The sequence below is a fragment of the Carcharhinus amblyrhynchos genome, chromosome 4 (genome assembly GCF_965287045.1).
Source record: "Carcharhinus amblyrhynchos chromosome 4, sCarAmb.v2.hapA, whole genome shotgun sequence".
NCBI lineage: Eukaryota > Metazoa > Chordata > Chondrichthyes > Carcharhiniformes > Carcharhinidae > Carcharhinus > Carcharhinus amblyrhynchos.
Genome location: NC_137327.1, coordinates 124,995,018 through 125,004,561, shown reverse-complemented (window position 1 = coordinate 125,004,561; position 9,544 = coordinate 124,995,018). Strand labels below are relative to the sequence as shown.

The 9,544-nt window shown below is 42.0% G+C and overlaps 1 non-coding gene across 1 annotated transcript; it reads right to left on the bottom strand.

Moving 5' to 3' along the window:
- Positions 1-7,706: 7,706 nt before the first annotated feature.
- Positions 7,707-7,905, bottom strand: LOC145342777 (U2 spliceosomal RNA). The gene has a single exon (XR_013886628.1). It is a non-coding gene; the product is annotated as a U2 spliceosomal RNA (small nuclear RNA).
- Between the last annotated feature and the right edge of the window lie 1,639 nt (positions 7,906-9,544).

Below are 9,544 nucleotides of genomic sequence, written 5' to 3'. Positions count from 1 at the left end.
TTTCCATAGTGTATCCTTTCAGGCTCCGAAATGTGGCAACTAGGGGATTTTCACAGTAACTTCAATGCAATGTTAACATAAGCTTACTTCTGACACCAATATTAAACCTTAAAATTTAAACTAATGCCAAAATAGCAAATTTTTGGGGTCTGATCTGACTTCATAGTATAGCTTGGAGTTTTTGATCTGTACCATAACATACCATTTATAATGATCATGACTGATCATCCAACTCATTAATCTGTACCTGTTTCCCCTCCATCTTCTTTAATCCCTTTAGCCCCAAGAGCTAACTCTTTGAAACATACAATGTTTTCTGTGATAGCGAATTCCACAAGTTCACCACTATCTGGGTGAAGAAATTTCTCCTCAACTCAGTCCTTTGACAGTATTTCCTGGTTCTGGACTCATCCACAATTGGGGGCATCCTTCCTCTAGCTATCCTGCCTAGTTCTGTTAGAATTTCATAGGTTTCTGTAAGAACCTCCGCCTCATTTTTTGAACTCCAGTGAATATAATACTCCTAACTGACTTGACCCCAAACTGAGAACACCCAAATTCCAGGAACCCTGAAACCAAAAGAGAAAATGCTGGAAAATCTCAGCAGGTCTGGTAGCATCTGTCAGGAGAGAAAAGAGCTGAAGTTTCAAAACATCAGCTCTTTTCTCTCCTGACAGATGCTGCCAGACCGGTTGAGATTTTCCAGTGTTTTCTCTTTTGGTTTCAGATTCTAGAATCTGCATTAATTTGTTTTTGCCCAGGATCCCTGAGCCGCTCTTCCTCAACAGCCTTACAGCAGCATAAGGAGAAATGAGCCATTTGGCGGTCACTGAAGTAAGTGTCATTTTGTAGCGTACCTTGTCAGGAAGCAGAGGGAGTCTAAAGTAATCTGTGGGCGGAATTTGAGCCCACTCTCTCCATCCGTGGGAGTGGCAGCACAGACCCAAATCTGGGGCGTTTGGAAAAACGTGATTCTGGCAGCAAGATTGTGGTTTCCAACTTTGAATGAACTTCACCAGCGGAGAGATGTGGAACGTGCCAGGGAAGGGCAGGAACCTAATTTGAATGCATCAGCTTATCATTGCCGAGCACTCATGCCAGATATTGAAGTTGTACCGAATATTCAGCTGGCGCCGGTGTGACATCATGTTGCCACTATTTACACCGGGTCTACATAAGGGCAGAACGGTGGCACAGTAGTTAGCACTGCTGCCTCAAAGCGTTAGGGACCTGGGTTCTATTCCCGGCTTGGGTCACTGTCTATGCAGAGTCCGCATGATCTCCCCATGTCTGTGTGAGTTTCCTCTGGGTGCTCCGGTTTCCTCCCATAGTCCGAAAAACGTGCTGGTTACGTGCACTGGCCGTGCTAAATTCTCCCTCAGTGTACCTGAACAGGTGCCGGAGTGTGGCGACTTGAGGATTTTCACAGCAACTTCACTGTCGCGTTAAAGTAAGTCTACATATGACACTAATAAATAAACTTTTAAAGTAAGCATGAACCTGGCGTTGTCATCTCTGAGGGGCTGTGAGAGCTGAACATTTAGATGGCCATTAATTCTCGAGCAATCCAGTGCTTGAAGGGCACCAGGAAGAATGCTGGGGATGAACAGAATTGCAGCTTGGGGCCAGCGGCGAGGCTCACTATCACCTTTTGGGGGAAGGGGGTGGTCAGTTGTGGGGTGTGGGTGTGTAGTTTAGAGGCTTTATGTTCCCTGTGTTCTGTAATACACTGTGTTCACTCCCAGTTGAGCTTCCTGAGTCATTACAGTAATTTACATTACCCTTAAAATCTGTGTATATTTGTGAAGATAAGTGGGAGTGAAGAAGTGCTGTGTTATAGTCAAACTTTTCATGTTTAATAAATATGTTTTGCAGTTGGTAAAACATATTTGGCAGTCCTGTGACTCTGTTCATCCACATTTTCTAAAAAAAAGAATATAATTATAGTCTTCTGAACCAGCATTCCAACCTGGAAACTTCTCGTCCAATAGTAACTTCAACTAAGATCATAACAAACTCTCCTCTGCATCTTACACATTGTGCAGGTTTTCTTTGTAGGAGGTACAGGAACCATGTCCTCAGTGGGTACTCCTTGACTGAGTATCCATCCTTGAGGATGGAAAGCTGGGACTGGGATGGTCAGAACAGTTGTGGTGCCTCCACCTCCACGCATCTCTGTCCCTGCATTTATAATTGTTCCAAAAACAGAAAATGCTGGAAAATCTCAGCAGGTTTGACAGCATCTGTGGGGAGAGAATAGAGCCAACATTTTGAGTCGAGATGACCCTCCATCAGAGCTAACCCATCAGAGGGTCACTGTCTTTGTGGAGTTTGCACATTCTTCTCGTGTCCCGGGTTTCCTCCGGGTACTCCAGTTTCCTCCCACAGTCCAAAGATGTGCAGGTTAGGTTGATTGGCTATGCTAAGAAATTGCCCCTTAGTGCCCAGGGTAGTGGAGGTTAGAGGGATTAGTGGGTATAATATGTAGGGATATGGGAGTAGGGCCTGGTTGGGATTGTGTACGGTGCAGACTCGATGGGCCGAAGGGACTCTTTCTGCACTGTAGGGTTCTATGTTCTATGTTCTAAGATCAAAGAGAATCAGCAGAGATTGATACTGCTGGGGTGGGGGTTGTGGAATTGGAACTGCCATATTCCTCAGGCAGTCCTTTAAAAACCTGAACGTCTGTTCTATCATTCTCACATTCTGATCACTTAATAAACACTTAGCCTTCTAAATCCTCATTTACAATCCTTTCGCCCAATCCCACTTCTCTTTTCCTCCCCCACAAACCATTAGTATAAATCTCTGCTGATTTTCTTTCCTTTTAGCAATGATGAAGGGTCATCTAAACTCGAAATGTTGGCTCCATTCTCTCTCCCCACAGATGCTGTCAGGCCTGCTGAGATTTTTCAGCATTTTCTGTTTTTGTTTCAGATTCCAGCATCCTCAGTATTTTGCTTTTACAATTGTGCCATTTGGTTTATATCGCCTCTCCCTATTCTTCAGACTGGAATTTTGCACTTTGAACTTCTCCATGTAAAATTTCACCTGCCTTATTTCTGAAAGATAAAGGCAGAAGTTATAACAGGCAGGATAGGACCATGCAAAAGTCTGCTGGGATTTTCCAGTCCTGGGGCAAGCGCAGCCGGAAAATCCTGCCCAAAGTCTCAGGCGGCCATAGGCTGGTGGTGATTTAATCTGAGGGTCATGACGCCCCAGACAAGGGACAAGGTTGAGAAGGAAGGAACTTTGTGAATAACCTCAGCCGTACGGGAATATGAACCCACGCTGTTGGCGCCGCTCTGCATCAAGAACTAGGTGTCCAGCCAACTGAGCTAATCAATTCCCTTTCATTACTAAAGTCTGTTATTATTCTTCTTGTTTAAATTTCCAAGTTTAGTGTCAACTGTTTTTTTTATCAAAGGCCACATCATTAATATATATCAGAAAGAGCAGTGATTCTAATTACAAACCCTTGGGAGCAACACTGCATATTTTACTGCAGTCTGAAAAACAAACATTTGACACTACTTTCTGTTTTCCAACACTTAGTCAGATTTATATCCATGCTATCACAGTGAATTTAATTCCCTGGGCTACAATTCTGTTACAATCATGTGCTACTTCATCAGACACATTTTGAAAGTCCATATACACAACATCAAATGCATTCTCTCATCAAGCCTCTGTTACTTCAACATCCCAGAATAAGTTTGGAATAAATTTCAGACTTCCAAATAAATTTAAAATATTCTCCTTCGGTTTACACACATCAAATTTCCACTGAACATTGATATTTGCAATAAGCCCCGTTATTTTTAAATTCTAATGACAGAATATCAAACTTAAATTACTGCCTTCATCTCATCCCCTTTCTTTAATTAAACTTTCAGACCTTAATGTCATCTTTTACTCATTAAAATTTTTTAATGATCATTAGAACACTGGATTTCTGTAAAACTGATTAGACTTGACATGAAACAGCAGGCAGAGCAGAAATGTAACAAATCTCTTCATTATTTAATGCTCTTTGTGCATTAGATACTACAAGTGTACATCCCACTATTTCACATTATGAAAATCCATATTTCTTGTACGTCAACAAAACCCAGTAAAAACTTCAGTAGTTCCGGACAATCTACTCTTGCTCAGTTTGTATAGAATCCCTACAATGTAGAAGGGGGCCATCTGACCACCATCCCACCCAAGCCTTATCCCCGTAGCCCCATGTATTTACTCTGCTGATCCACTGACACTAAGGGATAAATTAAAAGTTTTTAATGTCTATTTATTAGTGTCACAGGTAGGTTTACATTCACACTACAATGAAGTTACTGTGAAAATCCCCTAGTCGCCACACCCTGACACCTGCTATGGTGCCCTGAAGGAAAATTTAGCATGGCCAATTCATCTAACTTGCATGGCCAATCAACATAACTTGTGCATTTTGGACTGTGGGAGGAAACCGGCGCACCCAGAGGAAACATACACAGACAATCACCCGAAGTTGGAATTGAATCTGGGTCTCTGGTGCTGTGAGGCAGCATCTCATTTTAAATTGCTTCTTCCATTCTCTCTGTTTTTTGCATCTCATTTTAAATTGCTTCTTCCATTCTCTCCATCACAAACACCATTGCCTAACCGTAGGTACCAACGGACAGCCTAATATCAAAATCAAATGCATTTAGATCAAATCAAATAATAGCATTACAATCCCAGCTGATGTTACTATAGGGCAATCAGGTCCCAGAGCAAAACCCTGGCTCAGTATTTGATCATTTTTATTTATTGTTTGAGAGAATGTGATTGAATAAGTCACAGGGATGCTGATTAACTTAACAAAAAAAATGAAACACTTACTAAACAAGAAAAGGACAACTATAATACACAACTCTTTCACTCCAGACTCATAAGGACACAACAAGTTACACAATTTTCTTACACTCTGATATTCTCAGTCAGTACACAGTCCTTGTAAACCAATAGATGAAATGTGGTCAGACACACCACACTCTGAAGCCAAATAGTAGATGTCACTCAAGACAATTTCTATGGATTTCTCATCAAATCCCTCCAGGTGTGTGTTATATTGAGGGCCAACTGATCTCACTGGAATTCTGACTTCTACATGAGGGTTTCTAAGTTCCGCTCTTGAAGGACATGAATGGAACCTTCTTCCACGCAATGTTTTCTCTTGGATGTCTTCAGCAAGGATCCACATCCAGGATTTCAACCTTTCTTTTCAGTATTCTTCTGTCCTGGAACACGATGTGCATTCAAGCTTCCATACAAATGGTGGGATTTTAGAGCCTCACTCACCCCGAAACTATAAAATCCTGCCTCAGGTCAATGAGCCTTTCCATTGTTTGCCCCTTGTCTGCTCCGATTCCCGTGGCGGGTAGGCCAGTAAAATTCCGACCAAGTCTCAGGTATCTGGCCAAGCCAACAGAAAACCATTGCTTCACTAGCTGTATTAAGGTGGCACCAACCTTAGGACCACCTCGGATGCCTGGCCCTTGTTAGCTGATGTCTCCAGGCCTAAGCCTGGCAGTTCTGTTCTTAACTGGGAGCCATCTGCATCAACTTGCACCAAGTCTGAACTGGAAATCAAAGGCCCTATATGCTAGTAAAGTCCGGCCTTGTATAAATTTGCAACTTAAAAGATTTTGTTAGCTACTTCACCAAACTGTCTCCTGTTGCTGAAATGGTTAAAGTCTCATATGGACATAATTGAAATTTAAATTGCTCCTGAGTTCAAATAACAGTGGCATGTTCAAATTCTAATTCTTTGTTCCTATGACTCCAATCTTCCTGGGGTTTTCCTGTTTTTATTGACTGATTTCTAGAACTTTCTGTTCTTTAAAAAAGAACCTGAATCTGCATCTTAAGTGCTGTAAACTACAGGGCTATGAGCCCAGTGAAGGAAGTTTGGATAAGTAAGGGTACCTGGCCATCTTTGGGCTCTCATAGATAAGATGGGCTAAATGGTGTCCTTCTGTACTATAACTTTTGTATAGTTGTATTGTTCTATTTAGCTTCTAGAGCTTGCTTTCTGCCCCTTTGTATTGTCTTGACTGTACTAACAGTTTATGTGGAAAGCTTCTTGTTTCTAAGTTACCTGGTTCTAGACAGAAAACGAGTTACTTTGCTTTCCAGTGTAAGCCCATGGTTGCTAAGCAACAGATTTGTTTGTTTTTATTTACCCTGCAATTGCTTTACATTGTAAACCCTAAATTGCAATGCAGACAAACTTGAAAGCGAAACAAGAAGCCATTGACTTGCTGGCACCTGTGTTTAACATGAAGCTCAACTGAAGTTTTAACCCTTTCTTTGCACACAAAGACAGAAATACAATTATGTTTAAACTTACACCATATTCCTAATACCCAGAAACAAATACAAATTGTTTAAACTATCTCTATCTCCAAAAAGTCCCAGTTTCCCACCTCCCCTCATAGTTAAAGCTTCTCATTCTTCAGAGAATCACTTTTGCCTTCTCTCTCAACTTTCTTTCCAAAGTAAGATGGTGAAAATTGTACACAGTATTCTGACTTCAGCCTAACCAATGACTTGTATAGGTTCAGCACTACCAATGTCTTATAATCTCTGATTCTACTTATTAAGCCTAGTCCTACTGGCTTGGGACTCAGTAACTACAGCCCCTAGGAAGCTGGAGGAGACAAATATTGGCGAATTTCTTTTACGCAGGGAATTGTTGGAGTATCAAACATTTTATGACAGAATGGTTGAAGTGAAGACCATTGCAGCTGTTGTATGTTTGCTATAACTCGGAGCAATGTCGAGATTAACCATGTTTCCAAGTGTGCAACAGGTTGATGTACCAGAGGGAGATGGTGGGATAGTGGTGATGTCATTGAGCAAGTAATCCAAAGGCCCAGATTAATGTTCGGAAGAGAGTTTCAGGTCCCACCATGGAAGGTAATTGTTTTTCAATTATATTTTAAAAATCTGGAATTGAAAGGTAGTCTTAATGGTGACGGGAAATCATCATCAATTGTAAAACCCCGTCTTGTTCACTAATGTTCTTTAGGGAAGGAAATCTGTCACCCTTACCTGGTCTGGCCTACATGTGACTCCAAACCTACAACAATGTGGTTAACAATTGACTGTTCTCAAGAACCATCATGGATGGACAAAAAATGCCAGCTCTGAAAGTGATGCCCATATCCCATGAACTAATACAAAAAAAATCACAAAATGTCTGCACTCTTGCTTTCAACTCAGCTTCTAGTTGCCACTGACGTGTCTGTTTACTTCAGCTCCGAATCCACCCAGCTTGAACCAATCAGGCAAGTGAGCATCAATTTCTGGTTGGTTAAATTAACAAACATTGCCTGGGAGACACACGGTCTGCCGGACACCAGTCGCCACTCTGGCTACAGGCCTCCCTCTGATCTCTCCCAGCCTACTGCACTACTCGAGCAGCACAGCGGGTGGGGAGAATTGCGCCCCCCATATTCCCACAAGAACATTTTTTTCAACTTGCCATGCCGCCTTGTACACAAAAATTGAACTTTTTTTTTATCCTTTACTCCAATTCAATCCAAACAAATCAAATCCAATTCAGAGTCCCAACGAGTTGAGACATTCCCGATCCAAGCTGACAAGACAGGGCTCTCACTTCCTGTCTTGGGCTTGCTCTACATGATCCAAGCTGATTGGAGTAGGTATAGCTCCTCCTCCAAGGCTTGATCTAATTTGCATCTTAGCTAAAAGACCGAGATGCTGCTTTAAAAAATTGCTTCAAATGAAGCTAAAATGTAACCTAATGACTTCAACCAAGTACAGCATGTCAATACTACACTTGATCTTAGCAAAAGACCGAGAAACTGATAAGAACAGATACTCCACTTGATCTTAGCCAAAAGGCCGAGAAGCGTACACAAAAAAGGAACTGTTACACATCGCACTGGTCTCTAGTGCAGCTGTGAAACGTGGCCCCCTGACACACTTACATGCAACAATCAGTTCCTAGCTCTTTACAGATGTTTACAGAAAATACAACAATATATAACAGGCTTTAGCATAACATATCATCCAAATGGTAGCATCATCGACAGTCCTGCACTCTGCCAGTACTGCAATGAAATGTCAGCCCTTGTGCACAAGCTCTAGTGTGGGAGTATGAACCTGGAAGCTTGTGACTCAGAGGTAAGCACATTCCCAATTGAGCTGCAGTCCTGCCATCAAAGACACCCAATGGTTGCCATGGCAGAGATTGTATGAGAATTAACCTTGATTGATGACATCTTTCTACTTCTGTGCAGATAACATTTGGCTTCCTTCAAGGAGGTGCTTGAATGGGCCAAAGATAACAGTGCGAGACAAAGCACATGAGTGTAAACTGTCTGCAAAGCTACAGTTGAGAAAGGCAGTAACTCAGTGATCAGAAACCTTTTATTCAGCATTTGTTTATGGTTCTGGATTTTTTTATTCTCACCTAATAAAAATGTCTCACTTTTGTGCATTTATGCAAGTATCTGATTACAACTTGGGAAAGGATTTGAAGTATCTGATATAATTCATGTTTGGTCTATCTTTTATGAATGTTTCCATGGCAACCCTGCCAAGGATCTCTGAAGGGAATCTGCTGCTGCTAGTGACATGGTTCGACTTGTAGCAAACTTTGAGAGATTCTGCATTTTCCACTTCTGGGAAATGAGATGAGTTTCTTTTCCAAGGCAGTGATTAATTTTTGAACACCTTTTTCTCTCTGTTGCCTTTAAGTCCCTGCCTGTTTCAAGCAATATGCTTCTTCATCATCATCAGCCCCACTGTACACTTCCACTATTATTGTTGCAAGTTCTGCTCTGATCTGATTCATCGGTAATCCACTGCACCTTGTTACGTCGAGTTTTCTGATGGGAAGAAAAATGTTTGCCCATCATTGGGGGATTAGTTGTCCAACAAGGGGCATACACGCGGTGGGTCGTGCGAGGGCTGCTCTTGGATGTTTCGAGAGTAGCCTAGTGCTTCACGTTGTTAGTGTACGCTTAAACTGGACCAGCTGATGGGCAACACGACAGCTCAGTGGCTATCACTGTTTGCTGTGCAGATACATGGATTTGGATCTGTGGGAGTTTGCGCATTCTCCCCGTGCTTGCGTGGGTTTTCTCCGGGTGCTCCGGTTTCCTCCCACACCCCAAAGATGTGCTCTTAAGCTGATTGGTGTAACAAATTGTCCCTAAATTAGTCTCCTGTCAATTTGATTTCCAATGTGGAGTGCCATAATCATAGACAAAGGTCATGGGTGGAAGAGGGAACTCACAATGTTAAAATGCCGGTGCGGGCTCATTGGGCCGACGGGCCTGTTTCCTGTGCTGTGTTGTTCTTTGTTCTTTGTTCTAATATATGGGGTTATATGGATGGTGCCTGAGTGAGATTGTTGTCAATATAAGCTTGATGGGTCGAATGGCCTCTTTCTGCACTGTAGGTATTCTATTCTATATTCTATTGTTGCTTCAATCTGAGTGATTTTCAGAGAATTCAGTTTAAGTTTATTTATTATTGTCACAAGTAA